General features: G+C 53.1%; 1 protein-coding gene across 3 annotated transcripts in view; it reads left to right on the top strand.

Moving 5' to 3' along the window:
* The window catches only part of cpx (synaptic transmission protein complexin), an 84,762-nt gene that overhangs the window by 22,363 nt on the left and 49,002 nt on the right, over positions 1–13,397 (top strand). The window contains exon 1 of one of the 3 annotated variants that reach the window (XM_037221510.1): positions 12,927–12,981. The exons of the other annotated variants lie outside the window; for them this stretch is intronic. The gene's annotated coding sequence lies outside the window, so the exon portion shown is untranslated. Of the gene's footprint in view, positions 1–12,926; positions 12,982–13,397 lie in introns of those variants that run through there. 3 annotated transcript variants of the gene reach the window in all.

The following is a 13,397-nucleotide window of genomic DNA, read 5'->3' as shown; positions in this document are numbered from 1 at the left end:
ATGACAGACTGTGTGACAATCATGGTTGTTGGGGGCGTGCGGAATCGATGAGGACCTAACGAAAATTTCTGCTGATTCTTTTTGAACTCTTAGCGTTTCGTTTCCCTTTTTGGCCATAGCAAACCTAAATTTGCTAATGACTAAATAATAAATGAATGAAAGTACTTTGCCTACCAGCTGTTGTCCTGAAATGCTGTCTGTATTGTACAATGCGCATTTTGTTAAGCGTTCATGAACAATCACAGATAGACAGTAGCAAGTCATCGAGCTAAAGCTTATTCATACAAACCCGCGCCTTGTACCGACCTTTTCTTTAGCACCATTGTATACGGAGAATGCAGCCAAGTCCGAGCTTGCTTAGCTGGCTGCTGGACTGCAGTCTACCGTGTCTCGAACAGGTCCAAGTTAGCTAGCAGAGTCAGAGCCTTTTCTGCTGAGCAGGCTTCGGGCTGGCTGACCATTTGCTTGACATAAGGTGGCCCACGGTCTCCTGAATGAGGTTGACTTCTCCTCGGCGTCCGTAATGGTTTGTCGATGATGCGGCCGCGAAGGCGAACTCAGAAGTGCATATATGCAGGTTGGGCTGCAGATGGAATTTGGAATGCCAACTATTCTCTCCCAGGCGGAACGTTATGTCACCAGAATGTTGTTAACCACATATAGCGTGCACGCACTGATAAAAAAACTCACGCCGGTGAGACTAAGAGGTACCGGTTAGAGGCTTCACAGAGGCTGCAGAGGCTAGAGGCTACTAGAGGTACCGATTGGACGAGCACTACGGGGACGCCATCACGCGGGCCAAGGAGACGCCCTTTGGAGACCGCATGCTCCAGTGACATACGAACCCACCAGTGTATCAGCAAGAAGTTAGATTAGAGTCTATGGAGAGGTCTATGGAAAGTCTGCGGAAAGTCTACCTTTGTCTATGGAGAGACAGAGCCGGCCAACAGAGCGCTGCGCACCGGCCAGTTGTGAAGACCAGCCTAAACTGAACAGTCACGTAGAAATCTGTCCCGTGACAGAATAAACAACACTTCGTTTTTGGGGGTATTTAACTGCATTGGCGTTGAAAATATGCGATGTGCGTAATAAGCCTATTTGATTTGCACGTGGAAGTGGTACCGTTGCCACGCTTTTCCACCATTTCCACCTAGATTATGGAAGGAAGGCGCGAGAAGGATATACCATCGCTGATTGGACATTTATCGCCCTTTGCCTTTTGTGCAAAGGGCGATGGGGCAAATCTCCAAAAAGAGCGATTTGCCTCTAGTGAAACGGCTGCAAAACCATGAACACACGGGTTACGCTTGTTAAAGAAGCCGGCGTTAGGCTCCAAAATGTCCGCAAGATTGCGGATGTCACGGAGTTTCTAACATACTTGGGATTCTCTGGGACCGAGCAGGCCATCAGACACCTGTCGGGTTATGTGGAGCGCTTGGTTCTCACGGTGTCCAAACGCGAGCCCCGCCGCGGCTTCCTGGACAAGAAGGAGGCTTCCCGATGGTCGGCTGAGGTCCATGTCACGGACGAGGACGAAATCTAGGACGGCGTGGAGGAATCCAAGCCGGACTTTGACGCTACCCTTAACTCCTGCATGAGCTTGGGAAGCGGGGGAAGGTTGGTCACACATGTCCGTCACCCTCTCGCAAGGACAAATGCCTCATTTATAGGTGGTTCGTCGTGAACCAGAGCACCAGCTACGCGTTGCGTGACTGCTGAAACCCAAGGAGGCTGTTCAGAAGGCCATGGTCACCATTATGGAGGACGACAAGCGTTTGGCTGAGATGTCCTCTACAAACGGTCACAGTTTCATGGACAAGGTGTTCAAGACACTGTACACCACCTTCACATCGACCTAGCGGAGGGCGGACGTAGCAGTGAGGTGCACAGATAGAGAGAACAGAGCGCTCAAGATTATTATACTGTACAGCGCATTCACACTGTGTTAGCGCAACACAGACGTAGCACTGGGGTGCACAAATGGAGAAAATGTCGGTAAGTGGCGTTTTGGATCGCGACCAGAGCATGAACGAGGGGCAGAAACCACCAGGCTGGAATATAGTGGGATGGCTGTCGTGTGAACCAGTGTGACCCCAGCAGGAGGAATGTTCCCTTTCTTGTGAAATCAGCTCGTAAATGGGGAATCGAAGTATGTAGGCCCAAATCCTTGGAAATGTGTCGGTTGATGATGCCTAAGTAATGTGATTCCCGCTTAGGCACATAGTAGCCCACGGGGGCACGTGCAGCTTTATAGCATTTATGACAAGCTTATGGAACGGCTACGGGTTTTTGCACCGAAGAAACCCGCGCATTCGCGGTGGGTCATGTTTCAGGCGGGTGTGACCAAAGCATTGAGAAACACTCAAATACGCTGAGCGTTCGCATGCCAACATCAATTGGGATCCACTAAGGCATCTTTTACGTTTCCGTCTCACTTGGGTTAAGCACCGGCATGTTGTAATCGAGATCGTTTTCGAAAACCGCGACTTGGTTGACTGCTGGCTTGGCTATGGGCGAGACAAAGATGGTAATTTTTAAACGTTACATGTGCCCACAGCATGCAGAGAGCGTCATTCTCACGGACTGAGAGGGTCTGATATCAATCTTAGAAAACAGTCCAAAAACGCCGGATCCGCTTTTGCACGAGCGCAACTGCGCCACCGCACACATTGGCCAATTCACAGCAGGTTTGACTACTTGGCCTGCAAATAGATCTTGCACCCGTCATAATTCTCATAAATGTGGCAACACGGTCAAAGAGGGCATGCCGCTACTTTTTGAAGCACGCAGTAGAGGACAACAGGTACTATCCTTCCACCCCCCCCCCCCCGGCACACATAAATTTACAGCACGATTCTCTTCAAAAAGCGAGCTCCTGGGCACATAAATTCATACGTCGTATTCCTACGCTATGGTTCCCACGGGCACCATTCTGACTTCATTTGTATCAATCTTTCTTCGTACCTTCGTAAATCTTTGATCGTACCTGGTAAGGTTATATCCTTTTGTGAGCTCTACATGTCATGTCGGTGCAAGGACTGAAAGAGTGTAAAAGCGATGTTTCGGCATGGCAAGTGTTAAACATGGTGTCTGGGGATATGGCACGCGGCAAAGGGAACTTTCGTCGCTATGTTGGGAAATGTGGACGGACCAGCGCTGCTGCACTGCAATGCGAAGTTAACTGCATACGGAATGAAGATTTTTAGTATCATTTATAGCTTAGTGGCAAATGTCTTGTTACTGAGCACAGCCAATTCAATGGTATAAATCGTCGTATTTTGTGGTAAGTTGTACTATAAGTACATTTCAGATTAGTAAAAAATAGTATGCGCATGTAAAAATCATTCACTGTGTAAAGCTTGAGTACTTTATGTGGCACTAAACCTAAGCTAAGTTAGATCAGAGTCTATGGAGAGGTCTATGGAAAGTCTGCGGAAAGTCTACCTTTGTCTATGGAGAGACAGAGCCGGCCAACAGAGCGCTGCGCACCGGCCAGTTGTGAAGACCAGCCTAAACTGAAGTAATGTACTGCGCATCGGTGTAATTTGTGTAGCAATCAAAGTTACATACTTCAGCGTCAAGCTGAGCTTGCATTTTATAATGTTACATATTTTAAACACAGAATAGGAATTACACAATAAAACTCGAGAAGTGAAAGTTTTCTTTGAACTGGATTTGTGCGCTTTGATTGCATGGATTTCTGGAATCGTAGTTCGCGTTAAGCAGTGCTTGTGAAGTAAACACTGACCTCACCATTCGGCCGGGAATTTTCAATTCAACGGCATAATTTCGAGTTCGACGGCAGAATTTTTGTGCAAAAGTTTGACGTGCCACAATGCTCAGGATGGTCCAGACCTCATCCAGACCTCGTTTAGACCTCATCTGACCTATGCCCACAAGTGATGTCAATATAAATCCCACATTAAGGTTGACTGAAAACTGATATGAACTGATTTGGTTTCGTTCTTCGACAAACATCTTTTTTCGTTTGTTGGGGACAGACAGCTCATTATGAAAAATCTTAGGGCACCGGTAGTCGCACATTTTAACACATCACAAATTTTTAACCATTTTGGTGAACTCAGCTTAGTGCACCACTTTTACTGCAACCCAACAGTTTTACACTTTATACAGCACATTTTTGCGGAGTTCATTCTTTGAAGTTTGCGTTAATGCCTGGGAAGATCTATTATCAATTTGTCCGCCAGATACTGTTAAAACTCAGCACGTTCCTTGGTGGCCAAACAACAAACAACAAAGAAACAACAAACTCATCACCTTAAGTAATATCATTAGTGAATGCAACATTAAAGGAACGTTGTACTTGGAAACAAAATAGATCTGCTTCCATGATATGCTCTGCTGATAAACGTAATACCGATCGTAACTTCTAAAGAATAACGCAATATATCACAAAATAGAATTATTATCGTCAGCATACATCAACAACACTTAACATGCGGTTTCAGCGTGGCTTGCTTCACTTGCGTTTAACTAGGGTTTTGGTGATGGTGTATAACATTGGGCTCACAACCGCTGCTCCATTTTTGTGGTCAGTGCGCTGATAGTATAACATTCCAATGGTGGGTACTGACAGTTCTATCGTGTATTCTTCCGCTGTATTGTCGATTGAAGTTGCAAATATAGTTGGGGTGGTGAAAATGTCCACAGGCACGGAGACAGGGGAAGGGGGCAGGGGGCATGCCACATCAACTGTTAGAGACCGGCCTGGAGGGGGAGGGGCGATGACCTCCACAGGATTGGCCAAATCTGGGGAAGGAGAGGGTCTCTTGAAGAATTAACAAAAATGCAAGAAAAAGACGCCTTTTCATCACGCCCCGGAGAGGATGTGTTGATTGGATACTGGAAAGGATACGGCCGCCCCGCCAGCGGGACGTGACATGGTGCTGGCTCAGCCCCTTGGGCCTCCACTGCGCACTTGACACTATCACCAGCATCAAACAATTTCAAGCGCAGTGTGTCCCATGACGGCTTAAATTGCGCCCGTCATGAACGGCCCGTCATGAACGGCCCGTCATGAACGGCCCGTCATGAACGGCCCGTCATGAACGGCCCGGCTTGAACGGCCCGGTTTGACGTTAACGTGTGAGTTTGGAAATAAACTGTCGTTTCATCCACACATGTCGGTGGAGGTCAACCGCAATATCTGGACGAGAACTGACGTGAAACACTAAAGGTGTCTTTATGCACATTATTTGTGGGCGGCACAAAGCAACACAAATGCACGATCCTCCCCTTAGGGGTCATTATCTGTTTTCCAACGAGACTTAAGTAAAGTGCAGCCGATGACCTCGCGTCGGCATGGCTTTCTCACAAGTGCTCACTAAGCGTGGTACCAAACAATTAAACGTATATGGAGCTGAGCATGCTTTTCAACAGCCAGAAGATCTTCGTCCGCGACGGGCGTGGAAGTTCCTCATCACCGGTCCTCTCTGCGGGGCGATCACGAATTTGGCGCGCCTGCGCCTTAGTTTCCCCGACTCTGGTCGCGCCGGGAGTGATTGATCGAGGGCCTCGGGCAGGGATGCGACGCGGCCACCGCGCGCTCGTTAATGAGGGTCAGAGCTCGTTTAAAAGAACGATGGCCCGATCAGCATTTCTATTCCCGGCGGACTTTGGCCAGGCCGGAGTGAACACAGAGCCTCTGATGGCGATCTCGTGTAGCTGCGGTCGCGCGGCAGCTGGGTCAAGTGACGCGTCACCGCCGGAAGCGCCCCCCCCCCCCCCTTTCCGCCAGCGCCGTTTGCGCGTCATCACCGACGGCGCTGCTGCCCGCCGGCACTACGCGTCACCATTGGAAGCACACGTCTCCCCCTCCCCGCCGCCGCCGCCGCCGCTGCGCGTCACCACCAGGAGCGCACCATTGCCGCCGCCGCCGCTGCTACGCGTCATCACCAGGAGGGCACCTCCCCCCGCCGACACTGCGCGTCATCACCAGGAGGGCACCTCCTCCCCGCCGACGCTGCGCGTCATCACCAGGAGTGCATCTCCCCTCCCCCCCCCCCCCTCTGACGCTGGGTGTCATCACCAGGAGCGCATCCCCCCTCCCCCCGCCGTCGCTGCGTGTCACCACCAGGAGTGCACCCCCTCCCCCGCCGACGCTGCGTGTCATCACCGGCAGTGCGCACCGCCCGCTGCCACGGCATGGCCAGCGCCGGCTGGACACCGCGTAGTGCCCATCTCTCGTCTCCGTGCTCAACATCTGCCTAGGCGCGTTTTCTTGTCACGTGCGAGCTGTGATATCACCCAGCGATTTCGACCACACAAAACCTGACGCGAATGGTCATGCCCGGTTCGTATGTTTTGGGATAGAACGGTAGCACACCTGACGCGAATGGTCAGGCCCGGTTCGTATGTTTTGGGATAGAACAGTAACTCGTTGTTGGAAGACTCACGGCCATGTCCTGAAAATTATTTTTACGCCGTGATTTTCATTTGGCGACTCAGAAATCAAGTAGCCATGCCTCGTTTTTCCTGACTTGAGGTATTTTGTGAAAAACCATGTGTTTAGTAGACTTGTCTATATTATCTTAGTAAAGGAGCAGCACTGAATCACATCGCATTTTTCATTACGGCTAGGTTTCACTGATATCATGTACACTCGGTATTATATATATATATATATATATATATATATATATATATATATATATATGTATGTATATACATATGTGTGTGTATGTGTATGTGCGTGCGTGTTTGTGTTTGTGCGTGCGTGCGCGCGTGCGTGCGTGCGTGGGTGCAGACTTCGGAGGCACATCGTTTGAAATGTCTTCTTGGTTGAACGTTGCCGGGCATTGCTGTTCATTACCTTTATTGATGTACTCCAATGTTTCTGGAGCGACAATTGTTACCCGTACTAGAGACGCAACTTTTCGACTCGTCAACCCGCCAACATTTGACCAGCAAAAGCCCGTGGGTTTTTGGGCGTGTTGTGGGCCAGAGTTGGCTATATTTTGCAGAGCAGAAATTATAAAAAGCGAAATATGCATTTTTGCGATTCCTAAAAATTTCAAACCAACCAAAAATCGGAGCGTTCTACTAACCACAATACACCCAAGTGATAAAATATTTGTAATCTTATGGCAAGGGCCAATGACAGGGGTTACACACCGGCACACTACGACAAGACAATGGATGGTCGCTAATACCACGATCCTCTTCGTCTGTCATGACATTCGAAGGCTACGAATTCGCGAGGCCGTACAAATCGGGGAAAAGAACCCAACCATCAGCGCACAGGTCAACGCAGGAGGAACTCAACCGCTTTTTAACAGATATCCCTTGGGCCTCGGGATGACTTGTGCCCCGCTGTCAGTCTATTATAAACTAGCTGGGATCCCCGACAATTTCCGGGCCACGAAGAAAGGTATGATCCAAAGGAATTGTTTGGAATAGTTGTGTTTTGTAATCGAAGATTGATCTGGTTTGTGTCATGGATTTTATCCCCATCTGCGCCTGTATTTAACAGTGTGACATGCTTGAACAAAATTGCCGTTTGCAAATAATCTGCAGGAACAATGCGGTTAACGCATTCCGAAATAACCACACCACCACCATCCAACTTCACAGAAACCAAAGCCAACGGTAGCACATAATCTGCAGAAGCTACCCAGCAGCCTCAGATTACACTCTAAGGGCCTCTGACACGAAACAGGCCACCCCGTCCCACTGAATCTTTGATCAGAGACGGCTCAGCGGGTCACGTGCCCCTCCGAAGAACACGAAGGGCATGTCAGACGGGATGGGGGAGTTTTTAGGATGCAGACGTTCGCTCCCTTTACCTTGCCTGTCATAATGGTTAAATCTGCGGAGCTTCTAGGATCCAGGCTTCGAAGTAGCATGATTGGCCTGTCTTGCTCGAACACCAAGTTGTGTGATGGCAGTCCTGGTGACCCCAGGATGCTCCAATGCTCCCAGGAACTCCAATGGGTAATTCACAGCCTCTTCTAGGTCGTGTCCACCGGCTCGCAGGTTCTTGTCTCCCCACGCTGCTTATCCAGAACTTGCAGTTCAAATAATCGGCAACAAAGTTTTTCGGCGCCAGGATTACTTGTTCGCTGAGCCAAGCTTGGTTTTCGCCCCGTTCTTCCTAGTCGAGAAGTCGTTGGTCAAAGGGCCGTCGATAAATTCCTTGCGTTCTCCAAAGGCAGCTTGATTTGGCTGTCTTGGCTCTGGGATATAGCTGTTGCCAACTTGTAGGAGTTGCTTGGCCGAACTGTCCTGCTCCTTTGTCGTCGTATAAGTACGCACACCTCGGTGTCGAAATGCTTGCCAATGCTCTTATTGTCGCCTGTTATTGTCACACTGTAGCTTATGTAACGCCACCTGCGACAGTCCCGCGGGCACGTTATTGTAGAACACCATTATTAAAGTTGTGTTTGTGAGCTCAACTTTATTAAGTGTTGTTTTTAGTGTTAAATTTAGTGTTAGTGTAATATTTAGTATTAGTGCTATTTATTGCTCTACAACAAAACCTATGTTAAAGGGCTGATCTCTAGTCCTGTCCAGTGCTATCGATTCCACTGAATTTGATAGCTATCCAGCACTATTTGTTACTTAGGGCCAATTTTGAGATAACTCAACGTGTAACCCTGTGACCGTTACTGCTGTCAGTATTTAAGCAGCGTATGCTGTACATAGTGCTTTCCTGTGACCTGACGATGTCACACGCATTGATGAAACAAGGAGACACAACATGATAACTCAGTATAGCTTACCATGCGAAGTATTGCACCAACTTATTATCGCATACAACATACAAATATGTCCTCTGAAGCATCAATAGAACACCAACGGAGCCGATTTACAAGGACGACGGCAATATGGCTATATATATATATATATATATATATATATATATATATATATATATATACATTGTATACATATGTGTATTCATACAAATCTAGGCACGCTATAGGTTTCGCTCATTTGAGCAGGTTTGGCTGGTTTTCCGCAATGGCTCCTTACCTCGCTTCCATGACGATTTTGCCTGTGTCCAATCACACTAAATGATCAATCTCCACAGCATATTGGTCGCAAGGAATCGCAACAGTGCCGATGCGAATTGAATCTCCGCTTGATTCAGTCAAGACGCATCAGACTGGTTCCACTCGTCCGACTTGAACGCTGTGCAGATGGCAATGGCCTAGCTCCCCTCCTGGCAACCAGCATTTTATAGCGATTGGTTATGGGCAGGACTGTGTTGGCTGGGGAGCAGTGAAACTCATTGCAGTGCTGCCGATCGGAAAATGCCTCTGAAACACGTTCAATGGGAGTATTATTGTCGAAGCCATCCAGCTAGTATGATATGGAGAAAGCATTTGGCCGCAAAGCTGCCTGGGTAAGCTTCGATGCTAATTGATGGTAAAAGCCGATATATCCTCAGAAGCACAGCTAGCAGATGTGTAAAATTCTAAACCAATCGCTTCTTAACAGCTCACTGGTCTGTGGTTCATCCCAAATCGTGCCTTCGGATTGAGACGCTCACATGAGGACGGTGACGTCAAACACAAGATTTGATCTCTGGAATATTTCCGGAGCGTTACATTAGTTTCCAATGCAGCATGCATGCGGAACACTTCAGCCCCGATCGTGCTGAAGGGGATCCTTTCAGCAGCACGCTTCTCGACCGAATGGTCTAGGAAACAGTCTGCAGGTAACATCAGCGCGCAAATGTATCCGGGTGCCAAGGAAACCACCAGATGGTCCAGGATGGTCCAAAACTGCCAGCGCAGGTTCTGTTGGGATAGCTGCGTTTTCAAACATCGTACACGGTTCATCAGATGTTGGGCGCCCCCAATGCTGGTATATCGCGGACAATTTGCCGGCCCCGAGAAGATTGAGCCTGTTTACGAGCCCCTAAAGACGATATGGCTCTCGCCACAACCTCTAAAACCGTATTTCATTTTTCATCCGGGGCATTTGAGGCGCTAGTGAAGACGGGCGGGCGGGACTGCGTCCATAAGATCTGGGCAGAGGCTTTATCGAACTGTCCGCGGGCGGCTGTCAAAGTCTTTCCCAGAGTCGTCGCGATTCAAATCCATTCAGGCCGGGAAGCCGACGGCTTGGCCCGACAGCACAGCCACCCAGGAGAAGGTTCGGCACCGACTGGAACTTGCGCCGCGACAGGCGGACGACAGGCAGACCACAGGCGGACCGCAGGTGGACGACAGGTGAACAACAGGCGGACGAAAGACGGGCCACAGAGGGACGGAGGGCGAACGGCGAGCGTAGGTCAGGCGAAAAATAGGCGGGCATCAGGCGGCGACGATAGGCGAACAACAGGCGAGCATCAGGCGGCGACGACGACCATCAGACACGTCAGGTGGACGGTAGGCTGATGCCGGACGGATGGCAGGCTGGCATTAGGCGGACAGCAAGTGAACAGCAGGCGGCCTGTAGAGGTTATCAGAGGAATATCAGGAGGACGTGAGGCAGACGGCAGGCTGACAGCAGGCGGACGACAAGCGAGCGACGAGCGATGTCAGCGTAGTGCAGTGCTGGCCGTGCACTAACGATGTGATGCGCCCGGGCCGGGCCGACCCGGCCGGGGCGCTTGGAGAGCTGCCAAAATCTATTGATCGTGCCGGGGGAGGCCGAGCGGCGGCCCGGGGCGGCGCTCCTCAGCGGCTGGAGCGGCGCCCACCGCCGCCAGCCGGCCACACCACACACGCTCTGGTCCGCCGCCAGTCAGCCGGCCACACCATATAGGCGCCCTGGTCCGCCGCCGCCAGCCGGCCACACCACACACGCCCTGGTCCGCCGCCGCCAGCCTGCCACACCACACACACGCTCTGGTCCGCCGCCGCCAGCCGGCCACACCACACACGCTCTGGTCCGCCGCCGCCAGCCGGCCACACCACACACGCCCTGGTCCGCCGCCGCCAGCCGGCCACACCACACACGCTCTGGTCCACTGTCGTCAGCCTGCCACACCACACACACGCTATGGCCCACCGCCGCCGGCCGGCCACACCACATACGCTCTGGTCCACCGCCGCCAGCCGGCCACACCACACACGCTCTGGTCCGCCGTCGCCAGCTGACCACACCACACACGCTTTGGTCCAACGCTGCCAGCCGGCCACACCACACACGCTCTGGTCCGCCGCCAGCCGGCCACACCGCATACGCTCTGGTCCAACGCCGTCAGCCGGCCACACCATATAGGCGCCCTGGTCCACCGCCGCCAGCCGGCCACACCACACACGCTCTGGTCCGCCGCCGCCAGCCGGCCACACCACACACGCTCTGGTCCGCCGCCGCCAGCCGGCCACACCACACACGCTCTGGTCCGCCGCCACCAGCCAGCCACACCACACACGCTCTGGTCCGCCGCCGCCAGCCGGCCACACCACACACGCTCTGGTCCACCGCCGCCAGCCGGCCACACCACACACGCTCTAGTCCACCACCGCCAGCCGGCCACGTCATATAAACGCTCTGGTCCACCGCCGCCAGCCGGCCACACCACAACGCCCTGGCCCAACGCCGTAAACCGGCCACACCACACACGCTCTAGTCCGCCGCCGTCAGCCGGCCACACCACACACGCTCTGGTCCACCACCGCCAGCCGGCCACACCACACACGCTCTGGTCCACCGCCGCCAGCCGGCCACACCACACACGCTCTGGTTCACCGTGTGCACTGCGGAGTGCACAACGCACAAGCTCACACTAATGCCCAAGAGCGTGCGCACGCATGAGCGGGTGCGATGCGAGCCAAACGCACGAACGCGCGGAGTGCGTGGACACAGGCGCGCGCAGAAGATTAACAGCTGCACCTAGAGCCGCATGCATGCCGTGAGGCACTCACAGGCTCGGCATCAGTCACCACGCTCGCTCGATGTTGTTGAATCAGCTCTGGGCGAAGCCGGCGGTTTTGAGTCGACCGCGCGGCGCCAAACCCCTGCCTAAATAGCGGCGATATTGACAGATCGGAGATTGCTGGGAACTTTGGGAGAGCGGCCACCTGCGGCGGCCGTCCCTGGCGCCGCTCGCCGAGCTGGGGAGATGATGTGAAGGTGTGGTGCCCGCGCCACTCTCTCCCGCGCGCCAGGCTCGTGCCAGTGTTGGTCAGCGGCCAGCCGGCGGGTCAGTTTATGGTGTCCATCATGGTGTTTAGGGGGCCTGTTTGAGACGTCGTGGTCAGGTGAGGAGCACGTGCTCACAGGCCGCGCCTGGGCTTCATCTGAGCCAGTTTGGATGGAGACGGGTCTGCGGGCTCTGGGGCAAGCATCTGAGAGCTAACAAAATGACTATGGGGACCACTGGCCCGGCGGGCTGAAGAACTGCTCGTCCCCAAGGACTGACGGTCTGGGGTGCTCCAGGAAGGCCTGCTCTGAATGACCTCCTGTGCTGAGCAACTGCCTGATTTGTGGGACAGCTGGGACGCATTGGAGCCGAAAGGAACGACTGAGGGGCGCACCGGCAGAACTCCCAGGGCCGGAAGCTGTCAGGTTTGCAGGATGGATGATGCTCAGATGAGTGCAGATCAAGCTGTGAGCATCCGCACCACAGGCACCACTTGGCCCCATTCTGGTACTTTCCGCTTAGCAGAAACAACGCCCGATTTTCTTTAAGTAATTGCGCTTTCTCGGGCCTCAGTTGGTTGACCTGTCGTTGGGTGACGAGCTGACTCCCAGCCAGCTGGCGGTGTCCGGAGCTAGAGAGCACCCCGTCGCCACCCGAGCCCGAGCGTCCCCCGTCGAGAGGCGTCTGACACGATCAGTCACGCTCCACTCCCACCCGCGGTTTACGCGTTCGCCCTATGCATGATACCGACGCCGACCGCCGGTGCCGCCAGATTTCGTCGCGCACATTTATGTTTGATGTCGAGATCGATGCGTTGGTACGGCGGCGACGCAGGCCGCGTCGGCGTCGGCGGCGGCGGCGGCGACGACCGCCTCGGCCGCCGCCGCCGCCGCAGTCGACCCCGCGCAGCCATGGACCAGGTAGGTGCGCCGCCGCCGTTGCCCGCCCTGGGCGCCTCGGAAGTGCTGCTCTGAGCGCACCGCACAGCCCGGCTGCCGCACGGGCGGAGCGATGCGAAGCTCTGTCGACGGGAGAGGGATGTGCCAGGGCCGTGTGTGTTGGATGGGGTTGTGTACGGTGGGCGCTGTGCGGGTTTTGGTGGTGTTTGACTGGCGTCGGGTGGATTCCGGTGGTGTCTGGCTGGCGTCGTATGGACTCCGGTGGTGTGGAATGGAGTGGCTTCCTCCCGTGCTGTGGTGCTCGGTGGTGTTGACTGTATGGATGTTGGCTTCGCGCCATGTACGGTCTGGAGGTGCGCGATGCGGTGTTGTTGAGTCGCAGTGAAGAGTCGCTTTGCAAGGTGAACCTGGTCCGTTCCGTCTGGTTGGAGTTGATA

Source organism: Pollicipes pollicipes, unplaced genomic scaffold (genome assembly GCF_011947565.3).
Source record: "Pollicipes pollicipes isolate AB1234 unplaced genomic scaffold, Ppol_2.1 Scaffold_4740;HRSCAF=5597_pilon_pilon_pilon, whole genome shotgun sequence".
NCBI classification, from domain to species: Eukaryota; Metazoa; Arthropoda; class Thecostraca; order Pollicipedomorpha; family Pollicipedidae; genus Pollicipes; species Pollicipes pollicipes.
This window is presented reverse-complemented; position numbering and strand designations above follow the sequence as displayed.